This window comes from Bos grunniens, chromosome 20 (assembly GCF_055505025.1).
Source record: "Bos grunniens cultivar Pamir isolate PY7600 chromosome 20, Bosgru_T2T1.0, whole genome shotgun sequence".
Lineage (NCBI taxonomy): Eukaryota > Metazoa > Chordata > Mammalia > Artiodactyla > Bovidae > Bos > Bos grunniens.
The window spans coordinates 3,845,042-3,858,804 of record NC_141184.1 but is presented as its reverse complement, the minus strand read 5'-3'; positions in this window follow the sequence as shown (position 1 = coordinate 3,858,804).

The following is a 13,763-nucleotide window of genomic DNA, read 5'->3' as shown; positions in this document are numbered from 1 at the left end:
TGATTTTTTAAAATGATTAATTTTAACAACCTCATTTTTCCTTTCTTTTTTATTTTTCTAAAATCACTTTCTACCAGAATAAAACACTTTCTTCATTCTTTTTTCTCTCTTTAACGTTATCCATGCTTTTAATAATTGTGGCTCACTCTAAATTGTGTAACAATGTTTGAAACTATTTAGGCTTTCTAATTTTCAACAGTAGGATAAAGAGCATGCTGTGCTTTAGCTAGCCTCCTGATTCTGTTCCTGTTATCTAGAATTTCAGTGCCAGCTCTTTAACCACAAAAATCAAATTTAGGCTCATAATTAATTATGGTATCACATGTATGTTACCAAGGTCTTAGATGAGCAAGGTTTCTGTATTCCCACTCCAAGCCTCTGCCTACACTTTTCTTCTTTTTATTATGTTTAATTTCTTCTTCAATTGTAAGATGTTTGTTAACTGGCTTAGAATTTAAAATTGAAAATGTCTTTATTATATTGTATGGGCTTCCCTGGTGGCTCAGGGGTAAAGAATCCACCTGCAATGCAGAAGATGCAGCAGGAACCACAGGTTGGATCCCTGGGTCAGGAAGATCTCCTGGAGGAGAATCTCACTGGCAACCCACTCCAGTATTCTTGCCTGGGAAATTCCACAGACAGAGGAACCTGGCAGGCTACCGTCCATGGGGGTTGCAAAATTGTCAGACATGACAGAGTGACTTAACAATATTATTATATCATAAATTTGAAAGACCATGGATCAACATATAATTCAATGTTGATCTTTCCCCCTTTAACATTTTCAAGCTATTATTCCAGTTCTTTCTTTATCAATTTAACCAATGAGAAGTCTATTAGTCTAACAGATATTTCTTTTTATTTATAAAAATTCTGAAAACTTTTATTTTTTTTTCTTTGCTTTGCTGTTCTAAATTTCCCTGCCTTACAATCCTATGTGAATTTTTCCTCTCAACTCACTTTGATATCAGATTGAGTTTCTTATAGAAGACACAAGGCTTTTATTAAATGGGAAAATGTTTCAGGCATCAGCCCTTAGACTGTTGTTGCTACTGAGGGTTTGTTGGAGTCTTTCAGTATATCTCTTTAAGTGTCTCTTAGTTTTCCTTGACTTTTCTCTTAATCCCTTCTTAATAAATTCCTCAGTGTTATCTTACTACCCAGTAATCCTCTGGGAAGCTCAACTTTATCTTGCTTTTCACTCTTATTTTCACTTTGACTATCTTCACTTTTGTTATAGTATCTATGCCAATGGTTAAGAAAGATTCATTCACTCACTGATTCAATACTCTTGTATTTCATGTATCTAGGCATGCTTTCAGTATGACTTCACTGAGTATCTGTTGGCATTGCAGTCTGTGTTAGGGAAGACTATTTCATATTTTTGTTAGGTTAGGAAATGGGCCAATTTTTCTTTACTTAAATATTTTTATTATCTTAGTTCAAGATAAGAGAAACTTGGTCAATCAATAACTTAAGCCTCAAGCTATCACTCTTAGCAAACATTGAATTAAATTTCCATAACTGGCTCTTAGGAGAAACCAAAGACTTTCTTTCTCATTCTAACTCCTTATTTGTGGGCATAAAGCAAAGAGTCGGACACAACTGAGTGACTGAACTGAACTGATGCTTTTCTCCTGTGGGTCACATGGTCAAACCTGTCCCATTAATTATCCCACGATGGAAAAATTCAGGCTACATTTAATTGTTCTTTTCTTTTTCAATGCATGCACTAGAAATAATAATTATTCTTTTTTGATAGATGGCTGGGGTTAAGTCATCTTAAAAGTCTACTTTTCTTCCCTTTCTCCCTTCTTCCTTTCCCTGTTCTTCCCTATTCTCCTTTTTCCTACCTTTGCCACATGTTTGCTATCTATCCCGTGCTGGATGCTGGCAATCCTCACAACAAAATACCTGGCCCTTGACTTCCAGGTCTTCAGATTCTCTTGAGGAGCAGATTTAGCTAAGATTCTAACCATGGCATGGACACGAATTTGAGCAAACTCCAGGAGATCATGAAAGACAGACAAGGCTGGCGTGCTGCAGTCATGGTGTTGTGAAGAGTCTGACAAGACTTAGTGACTGAAAAACAGCAACAAAAAATAACTAACATGGCAGAGCTCCTTGCTTTATCAGGCCTGGGGTGATAATGGAATTCATCAACTGTAAGACCTCCTGGTAAATCAAAGAGACTTCGCAGAGCAGCTGAAGCTTGAATTGAAGCATTCAGGTGTGTGTCGTTGTTGTTCAGTTGCTCAGTCGTGTCTGACTCTTTGCCACCCCATGGACTGCAGCATGCCAGGCTTCCCTATCCTTCACCATCTCCTGGGGCTTGCTCAAACTCATGTCCATTGAGTCAGTGATGCCATCCAACCATCTGGCCCTCTGTTGTTCCCTTCTCCTCCTGCCTTCAATCTTTCCCAGCATCAGGGTCTTTTCTAATGAGTCAGTTCTTTGCATCAGGTGGGCAGAGTATTGGAGCTTCAGCTTCAGCATCAGCCCTTCCAATGAATATTCAGGACTGAATCCTTTAAGATGGACTGGTCTGATCTCTTTGCAGTCCAATGGACTCTCAGAGCATTCTCCAGCAACACAGTTCAAAACCATCAATTATTCAACATTCAACCTTCTTTATAGTCCAACTCTCACATCCATACATGACTACTGGAAAAACCATAGCTTTGATTTATGGACCTTTGTTGACGAAGTAATGTATCTGCTTAAGATGCTTTCTAGGTTTGTCATAGAACCTAGAAGATACAAGGCTTCTATTAATTTCATGGCTGCAGTCACCATCTGCAGTGATTTGGAGCCCAAGAAAATAAAGTCTCTCACTGTTTCTGTTGTTTCACCAGCTATTTGCCATGAAGTGATGGGACCAGATGCCATGATTTTCATCTTTTGAATGTTGAGTTTTAAGCCAGTTTTTTCACTCTCCTCTTTCACCTTCATCAAGAGGCTCTATAGTTCCTCTTCACTTATTGCCATAAGGGTGGTGTCATCTGTACATCTGAGGCTATTGATATTTCTCGCAGAAATCTTGATTCCAGCTTGTGCTTCACCCAGTCTGGCATTTCACACAATATACTCTGCATATAAGTTAAATAAGAGGGTGACAATACACAGTCTTGACATTCTCCTTTCCCAATTTTGAACCAGTTTGTTGTTCCATGTCCAGTTCTAACTGTTGCTTCTTGACTTGCATACAGGTTTCTCAGGAGGCAGGTAAGGTGGACTGGTATTTCCACCTCATGAAGAATTTTCCACAGTTTTTTGTGATCCATACTATCAAAGGTTTTAGCATAGACAATGAAGCAGAAGTAGATGTTTTTCTGAAATTCTCTTGCTTTTAAGATGATCCAACAGATGTTGGCAATTTGATCTCTGGTTCTTCTGCCTTTTCCAAATCCAGCTTGAATATCTGGAATTTCTTCGTTCATATACTGTTAAAGCCTGGGCTTGAAGAATTTTGAGCATTACTTTGCTAGCATGTGAGATGAGTTCAATTGTGTGGTTATTTGAACATTCTTTGGCATTGCCTTTCTTAGAGATTGGAATGAAAACTGATATTTTCCAGTCCTGTGGCCACTGCTGAGTTTTCCAAATTTGCTGGCATATCGAGTGCAGCACTTTCACAGCATCATCTTTTAGGTTGAGATAGCTCAACTGGAATTCCAACACCTCCACTAACTTTGTTTGTAGTGATGCTTCCTAAGGCCCACTTGACTTTGCATTCCAGGGTGTCTGGCTCTAGGTGAGTGATCACACCATCATGGTTATCTGGGTCATGAAGATCTTTTTTTGTACAGTTCTTCTATGTATTCTTGCCACCACTTCTTAATATCTTCTGCTTCTGATAGGTCCATACAGTTTCTGTCCTTTATTGTGTCCATTTTTGCATGAAATATCCACTTGGTATCTCTAATTTTCTTTAAGAGATGTCTAGTCTTTCCCATTCTAGTGTTTTCCTTTATTTCTTTGCATTCATTCACTTAAGAAGGCTTTCTTATCTCTCCTTGCTATCTTTTGGAACTCTGCATTCAGATGGATATATCTTTCCTTTTCTCCTTTTCCTTTTGCTTCTCTTCTTTTCCCAGCTATTTGTAACTCCTCCTCAGGCAGCCATTTTGCCTTTTTGCATTTCTTTTTCTTGGGGATAGTTTTGATCACCACCTCATGTACATTATGAACCTCTGTCCATAGTTCTTCAGGCACTCTATCAGATCTAATCCTTTGAATGTATTTGTCACCTCCACCGTATAATAGTAAGGGATATGATTTAGGTCATACCGTAATGGCCTAGTGAATTTCCCTCCTTTCTTCAATTTAAGTCTGAATTTTTCAAAACGGAGTTCATGATCTGCACCACAGTCAGCTCATGGTCTTGCTTTTGCTGACTGTATAGTGCTTTTCCATCTTTGACTGAAAAGAATATAGTCAATCTGATTTCAGTATTGACCATCTGGTGATGTCGATGTATAGAGTTGTCTCTCGTGTTGTTGGAAGAGGGCATTTCCTCTGACCAGTGCGTGGATGGGTATGTATAGTAGAGATAGTGTGTGGGGCTGAGTCCCAGCGTTAGTAATTGTTAGAGAGAAAGAGAAGCTTGGTTCAAACCCAGTTCTTCCTCTGATTGGCAAATGCTGAACACATCACTTAACCACTAGAGCTTCAGTTCCCTCACTTGCACATGGGTTGCTAACAGCTGACCCAATAGAGTTCTGTGGGGCATAAACCAGGGGATACACTCAGACCCTGGCACAGTGCCTGGTAGGGGGAGCCTTCTGAGGGTGGGGCAGCTGTGACCTCTGTGTGTTGGGGGATGGCCAGGTCCTGAAGTGAAGTATTAGTTGCTCAGTCATGTCTGACTCTTTGCAGCCCCATGGTCTAACCATGGTATTCTTCAGGCAGGAATACTGGAGTGGGTAGCCATTCCCTTCTCCAGGGGATCTTCCCAACCAGAGATCAAACCCCAGTCTCCTGCACTGCAGGCAGATTCTTTACCATCTGGGTGACCAGGGATGCCTTTCTTTCTTTTCTATTTTCTTTTCTTTCTTTCTTTCTTTTTTTTTTACCATCAAACCACTAACACAGGCCTGACTGTCTGCCTTGCTGAGGTCATGGAGTTCACTGGAATAAGGGCATGCCCCCACTTCCAAGCATTATGTGCTGTGTTATGGTCATTGGTGGCTTCTTCTCCAGGAAGCTGTAGATGTGCTTGCCAGCAGCCATCATCAGCTCCTAGAAAGCAGGTGCTTCTGCTCAGCTCCCTACTGGGACCAATGAAGCAATGGACCGAGAGTGCAGGATCAGTGGTCAGATGCTACTGCCTGCAAGGAGGTGTGTGTGCCCCGGGAGCCAGGCCACGAGGCATCCAAGGCTCCCGCTCCATGTCAGGAGGGAGGGCAGAGAGCATGAGGCCAGCCATCCGCTGGGCAGCTCTCCTCTCTGCCTTGTCAAGGACTTTGCACAGACCTGGATCAGAGTACCTGCTGAGTCTGACCCTGTGCCAGGGGCTTAATGGTGGCTTTGAGATGTCCAGATGTGTCCTCCACCTGCCACAGCTATCCCGATGGCAGGGAATGACTTTCAGATCACTATGATCATCAATGGACAAACCAATCATCAATCAAATAGAACTTGGCTTTGGCACTGCATTCCAAAAGAAAATAGTATGGATTCTGTTGAATAATTTAGAATAAAGATGAAACGAGTACTTTGATACAACCTGTGAGTGCTCAGTGGCTCAGTCACATCTGACTCTTTGTGACCCCGTGGACTACAGCCCACCAGGCTCCTCTATCCATGGGATTTCCCAGGCAAGAACACTGGAGTGGGTTCCCATTTCCTTCTCCAGGGGATTTTCCCAATCCAGGGATCAAACCTGCTTTGGCAGGTGGCACTTCACCACTGAATCACTGGGGAAGCCCCAAGTCTGAAGCCACTTTATTACAATTCCACCCTTGAACTTGGAGAAGATTGACATTATTTTATTGGCTTTCTGGTTCAGTGTGGTGTCAGATGTGACAGTGTTTGTACAGGTTTCCTTTATTCCTCATTCTGAGGGTAGATCAAGATGCCAGAGAAATTTGGCATCTAGATTTGGAGAGAAAAGTCCTGGGAGTCTTAGTAGGTGACACAAACCACTTATGTTAAATCCTTTAGGGACTGTTCCTTTTTGGGCAGGAGGTACCCTCAGGAATCTCCCTCCCCCAAGCCCCAACCACACCCTTCACCACTGGCCTTGAGTGGAAACCGTGAAGTTTTAGGATGGATCTGTCAGCCATTTTCTTTCCTTCAGAAAGTACTAATTTGGGGATCTATAAATATTTCTCAAAAGGCAAATACTTCACTTTTCTCTTAATTTGTTGTTCAGTTTCTCAGTCATATCCGACTCTCTGTGACCCCATGGATTGCATCACGCCAGGCTTCCCTGTCCTTCACTATCTCCCTGAGTTTGTCCAAATTCATGTCCATTGAGTCAGTGATACTATCTAGCCATCTCATCCTCTGTCACCCCCTTTTCCTCCTGCTGTTGATCTTTCCCAGCCTTGGGGTCTTTTCCAATTATTCAGTTCTTCGCATCTTCTGGCCAAAGTATTGGAGCTTCAGCTTCAGCAACAATCCTTCCAATGAATGCTCAGGGTTGATTTCCTTTAGAATTGACTAGCTTGATCTCTTTTCAGTCCAAGGGAGTCTCAGGAGTCTTCTCCAGCACCACAACTTGAAAACATCATTTCTTCTGTACTCAGCCTTCTTTATAGTTCAACTCTCACATTGCTAACAATTATTGAATATTTTCCTTGTTGGACTACTTTTGACCCCAGGAATGGTGGAACTAGAAACTAGCTCACCAGTCTATGGTTGTTGTTCAGAAGGGATATTGTGAATGTTTCGACTTGAAATCAGGTTTGTCATTGAACTTTGGGTGAATAAACAGAATATTAATGGCAAAAATATGTTTCTAGCCCAAGATTGCTTTTTCTCCCTATGCTTTATGGTCTTAAAAATCCACATCTGGTAGAAGCACTGTTAGGTGTTGAAAAAAATAAAGAATCTGGCCATCTGCACAGAGTAAAGCCCTTTGAGAAGTTAATATTAGTGAGAAGAAAGAAAAAGAGCTGTCTCTCAGTGACTGCCCTGATCCATGTCATAAGGGCTAAAAAATGAGTATCAGTGCTGAGTTATGCAGTCAGGGTCACCCACAGTCAGGCAGGAGTCACTGTATGGAGAAATTTCTGTTTCACTTTCCAAAAAGAGGAAAGGGCGGTCAGGGAGAACTAGACTGGAAGGCTGCTGGCAGCCCAAGGCAGGCGGTGGACCACGAGCGTGTCGTCTTCCCAGAGGACCTTGGAGCCGAGTCCTGTAATAGAGCAACCAGAGGGAGGGGCCAGGCGCAGTCTGGTCTGTCTTGCCCAACACATTCTCTGGGCCACGTGCTTGCTTGGTGTCTTCTCACCTGGGACTGTATCATCACAGAAGAAGCCTCACACTTATCCTGCCCACAAACAAAAATTATTAAACTTATTAATACTAACCTCAAGTGCTTACATGCTCAATTGTGTTCCACTCTTTGCATGAACTGTAGCCTGCCAGTCTCCTCTATCAGTGGGATTTCCCAGGCAAGAATACTGGAGTAGGTTGCCATTTCCTACTCCAGGGAATCTTCCCCACCCTGGGATCAAACCTGCATCTCCTGAAGTTGCTGCATTGGCAGGCACATTCTTTACCACTTGAGCCACCTAGGTATAATCTGTGAAAAGTGAAAGTGAAAGTCACTCAGTCATGTCCGAGTCTTTGCAACCCTATGGACGATACAGTCCATGGAACTCTCCAGGCCTGAATACTGGAGTGGGTAGCCTGTCCCTTCTCCAGGGGATCTTCCTGACCCTGGGGTCGAACCCAGGTCTCCCGAATTACAGGTGGATTCTTTACCAGCTGAGCTACAAGAGAAGCCCAAGAATACTGGAGTGGGTAGCCTATCCCTTCTCCAGCAGATCTTCCTGACCTAGCAGGACATATATTAAGTTAACCTTAAAAATGCCTTCCAATCTACAGTAGGTGCAGAAAAATACTGTTTGATTCCACTTTATAAGAGGTGCCTAGAATAGTCAGTTTCACAGAGTCAGAAAGTACATTGGTAGATGCCGGAGGCCTGGAGGTGAGGTGGTCGGGGTGGGGAGGGAGGGATGGGAGGTTAGTGTTTAAAGGAGACAGACTTTCAGTTAAGGAAGGAGATGGATGATGGCGAGAGTTGCACAACAATATGAGAGTACTTAGTGCCGCTGACCTGAATGGTTTAATATGGTTAAGGTAGTGTATTTTATATTATGAAACTTTTGCCACCACCACCACCACAACAACAAAAAACATTAAAAAAACTTACAGGTGATTTCAGAACAAAGATGAGGTCAGTGATCAAATGAGAGGTGGCTTAGTTTCTTTGGGCAACCAGAGGTGGTCAAGGAGGTATTGTTATAATGGAGCTCTGGCCTCCTGCCTTTATCTGGAGAAGACTGCATACAGGTTTCTGTTGAGAGCATGGGGGCAGCACAGCAGTGTCCATGGGGCAGATAAATCGAGATACACGTCTAAAACAAGGCTTTCAGTTGACTGTGTGGGCTCCGTGGTAATCTCAGCAAACTCGGGTACTAACACAGGCCACTGAGCAATCATTGCATGTCAGCAAAGTCTTCCTCTCTGCCCTGATTCAGTTCAATGAGCTCTCATTATGTGGTTGTGTAATAAAGGGCAAGGGACTTGGACGTATCCTATGTGGTATAAAAAAGAGAAGAAAGAAAGTAAAAGTGAAAGTCACTCAGTCGTGTCTGACTCTTTGCAACCCCACTGACTATACAGTCCATGAATTCTCCAGGCCAGAATACTGGAGTGGGTAGCCTGTCACTTCTTCAGGGGATCTTCCCGACCCAGGGATGGAACCCAGGCCTCCCGCATTCAGGTGGATTCTTTACCAGCTGAGCCACAAGGGAGCCCAGGAAGAGAAGAGGGGCGTGTAGCTCACTGTTCCCTTTGCTCAGTCCCCGTGCTGGGCGGGCTCTCAGGCTCACGCACCTTACCCTGCAGTGTGCTGCGGAACCTCACACGGATGAGTGCAACCTGAGGCAATGCCCCTTCTTGCCAGCTTCAGTGGTTGGGTTGAAGAGTGCGATTCTTTTAATGAAGGGGTGAGCAGAGACCCAATGAGGGGGGACCTTGGAAGACAATCTGAAGGGTCTTACAATAGGGCACATATCTTTGTGGGGGACAAAAAGACAGTGAGGAGATGGACAGACAGTGGGATGTTTTAAGGTGAGTCAGGGTAAAATTTCTTAGAGATTAAGAAACAAAAGAAGAGGAGATGATCATACGTCTGCTAATATTCTTGAGGGCCACTATACAGTCCAGACATATGTGCTGAACTGTGCCCTGCCCCCTAAAATTCACGTTGAATTCTAACTCTAACTCAGAACATGACTCTCTTTGAAGGCAGGATCATTAAAGAAATGATTAAGGACAATTAATGTAGCCCTTGTAAGTGGCGCAGTGGTAAAAGAATCTGACTGCCAACGCAGGAGACGCAAGTCTAACCCCTGGGTCAGGAAGATCCTCTGGAGGAGGAAATGGCAACCCACTCCAGTATTCTTGCCTGGAAAATTTCCATGGACAGAGGAGGCTGGTGGGCTACAGTCCATTGAGTTGAAGAGTTGGACACGATTGAGCAACTGAAAGCAAGTAAGGGTAAATTGAGGCCATAGGGCTGGGCTCTCATCCAATATGGCTGGTGTCCTTGTGATAAGAGGAGATTAGGACACAGACAGCACAGACTGAGAGGCAGTCCTGTGAGGGTACAGAGCTGTCTGCAAGCCCAAGAGAGGGACTCGGAGGAAGCCAGCCCTGCCAACAGCTTCATCTTGGACTTTCAGCCTCCAGAAGGGGGAGGAAGTCAATGTCTCTTCATTAAGCCACCCAGTCTTTGGTATTTTATTATAGCAGACTAAAACTTCTAGGACATGTTCATTTCACTAGTTCAGCAGTGGGTGCAGAGCATTGAAAAAATTTTAATGTTATTACGGCAGCCTCGGATCTGAACACAACACGGGGCAGCGGAGTGGTAAGTGCCTGCGGGCAAAGACAGGCACCGGCGTGACTCTCTAGGCCAGCACCTCACTGGCTATGTGTACCTGCTGAGCACCTGAACTTGGGCCAGTCTGAATTAAGATTTGCTGTCATTGAAAAACACAGTGGATTTCAGCCACATGGTACAAAAAGAGAATGTGAAACATCTCACTTAACTGTGTATTTATACTGAACAGTGTTGTTCCAGGCAACAAGAGACCCTGGAGAAGGTGGAGGGTGGGCACAAGGTGTGCAGTAACAGAGGTTGACCAGATGCCTGGATGGAGCTTGAGGGTGAGGTGGTGGGACCCCAAGAGCCAATCTGTTTGGAACAGGAGTGGTGGAAGTGGAGGGACCAACTCGTTTTGGAGTGGGAAGGATGATTGACGTGTCACACATGGTTTTGATGTGCTGAAGAGTTCAAGTAACTGGTTGAACATCACCCATTAATGTGGGTCAGAGTTGTGATTTATAAACAAGGACTGATAATGGTCATCCCCCAGGGGTCACTCACCTAGCAAGGGTGCAGGGACATGAAGTTTGATCTCTTTGAGGAAACAAGAGGAGTAAGAGAGACAGACTGGGAATAGTTCGTGCTCTAACAATGTGAATACTGGATATAACAATAAATATCTTACCGTTGAGATGAACAGCGCTGAATGGGTGTGCTCAGTCTCTCAGTCATGTCCAACTCTTTGCAACCCCATGGACTGTAGCCCACCAGGCTCCTTTGTCCTTGTAATGGACAAGAATACCAGAGTGGGTTGCCATTTTCTTCTCCAGGGGATCTTCCTGACCCAGGGATCAAACCCTATGTCTTACATGTCTTGTACTGGTAGGGCCTTTCTTTACCACTGCGTCACCTAGGAAGCCTAGGATGTAAGTGCTACCCACATTTGGGCTAACTGACTTGGGTGAGCTGATGAGCCTGAAAGAGCTAGGAAAAAGGACCTTTAGATACAAATGACAATACTTGGGTACTGATTAGCTGGCCAAGTGCAAGAATGATTAAGGCATGACTTAGCACTTGGAGTTGGGGTGACTTGGAGAAAATGGTGATGACTGCAACATGCAGGGAAATTGGAGGGGGCAGTTAGTAGAATGGGTTTTGTGTTTTCCAACAGGGGCAAATGGCATTTGTGGTGGGATAATACTGTATAGGACTGTGACTCACAAGGTAGAACATACTACGTGTGTACAGCCAGGATTCTGGAGGATGGCACAGGATGCTTGTATAGAGCAAAGACGGCCTCTGCTTGAAGAACTAGGCTGAGTATCAGTGAAACTCACCCATAGCACACAGGCTGGATCCCTGTCATTCTCCACACTCTCTGACTCAATGCCTCCTCAAAGCCACCCTGGAATGCCTGTCATGCCCCAAGTCATCAGTGATTTCCTTTAAGGGGCTACTTTGCATTTGGATAGGCATTGGTATTTGAAAGAGTGTCCCTTGACATGCCTCCTGAATGGGAAACGGAGGCTGCTGCTGCAATGTGTAAAGAGCAGGTGCGTTCCTGGAGCTCTCAGCTCTACTCATTCAAAATCCTTTACCATCCTCCCAGCTCCTACAAAATGAAATCTCTATTTTTGAAGTGTATGTGACCACGTGGCTTCCATGGCCTGTTTTTTTATTTTTTCCCTACCCCAGCCAACAAAGGGATCTTCTCTTGTGGCTCAGCTGGTAAAGAATCTGCCTGCAATGTGAGAGACCTGGGTTTGATCCCTGGGTTGGGAAGATCCCCTGGAGAAGGGAAAGGCTACCCACTCCAGTATTCTGGCCTGGAGAATCCCATGGACTGTATAGTCCCTGGGGTCACAAAGAGTTGGACATGACTGAAAGACTTTCACTTCACTTCAGGGCCAACAAAGAGAGAATCCAATCATGCATTTTTAAGGTTATGTTTTTATTGTTGCTGTTTTGGGGCTTCCCTGGTGACAGAGTAGTATAGAATCTGCCTGCTGCTGCAGGAGACACTGGTTTGATCCCTGGATTGGGAAGACCCTTGGAGAAGGAAATAGCACCCACTTCAGTACTCTTGTCTGGAGAATCCCATGGACAGAGGAGCCTGGCAGGTGACAGTCCACGAGGTCACAAAGAATCAGACATGATTTAGTGCTTAACCAGTAACAACAAACAGGACCAATAAAGAGAGAATGCAGTCATCCCTTTCTCAAGGTTGTATTTTACAAATATTATGTCCTAAATATACAATATAGGCTTTTAAAAATAGACTTTTAATATTTACATTAGTTTAAGGCCTGGAACTTATTAATCTGATTTACTACTAGCTTCAGCATCACAGTATATTAAACAAATTACATATCTAAATAAGATAAGAATGAAGAGCCTAAATGTTTTCCAACATTTTGAAATTGAAAGAGTTTTCTTTCAACTCAATGAACAGAAAATCATCCTGCTCCATAGGTACCTACAATTAAAGCTTGGAAACATTTCTGTGATGAATTCAATAGAACGAGATTGTTCTACTGAGACTGGATTAAGATTTAATAGTCTTTGGGGAAATCATTTAACCTCATGGAAATTGAACAGTTCCTTGGCTGGTAAGGCAAGTTTACATACAAAGAACTTATGAGAAACTGTAGGCAAAAGCACTCTGCAAAACAATGACGAATTTGAGAACGGTAGGGTTTGTTCTTTCAACATCACTCCCTGAAAATGACGTGGGTCAGAGGCTCCCTCACGCTCCTTTCAGAGAGTGGGATCAGGTTCAGGCATCATACAAAAGAATCCAGCGGAATGATAGCCTCTTTGCAAAGTTTTCTAAAACTTTTGAATCAATTCCCTTTATGTTCTCAGGTCACTGAGATTTGCAGACACAAACCAGAGGGGTTGAAAAGATAGTTTTTTTAGGGGAAAAAAGAGAGTGAATTTCAAAGAAATCAAGAAAAACACAATTAAACCAAGAATATATACCCAGGTTAGTAATTCTTGGCTCTTCTCCACACCTGAAACTCAGACAGATTACCCTCCATCATTAGAGTTCTCGTGACAAAAACATAGAAAATAAACTACTATCCCTTATTCAGGACTGAGAAAAACTTCTTCAAATTTGGGCAAGATTTTTTTTTTTAATTCTTGATAATTTTTTTTTAACTTAAAAATGTGGAGTTTTAAGTTAGATTGCAGTTAGTGGAGTGATGTAGGATTTCTGAGCTCACAGCCTGAGCTCAGTTGTGCTATGAAGCTGAATTCTTGTCCTAAAAATCAGAAGTAATTGGTGTATATCAGTCTGCAACAGGGCCTCCAAAACTCACCCGAGAGTGACTTCTTAGAACGGCTGTTGCAGCTGTAAGTAGGAGAGAAGCGTGCTCCACTAAGAGTTACTTTTGGCCAAAGTGCTTAAAGCAATTGTCAGTATTATCAAGGTCCTACCTGTTTTGATCCACCATCCACAATGAAGCATTTGACCAAGAAGTACCCGTGAGAACTGGTCCTCCAGGCTGTTCATGTCTGAGACACGCAGCTGGTGGTAGATAGACCACATAAAGACAGAGCGAATGGTTCTAATTGAGACCATGTAGTAGCCTAAGAATAAAACCCAGAGAGAGATCTGAGTGCTGAATAAGCTGGGCTTTCTGCTGAATTGGATCCAAACCACTGTGTCCAACATGTGGCCTCCAGCTTC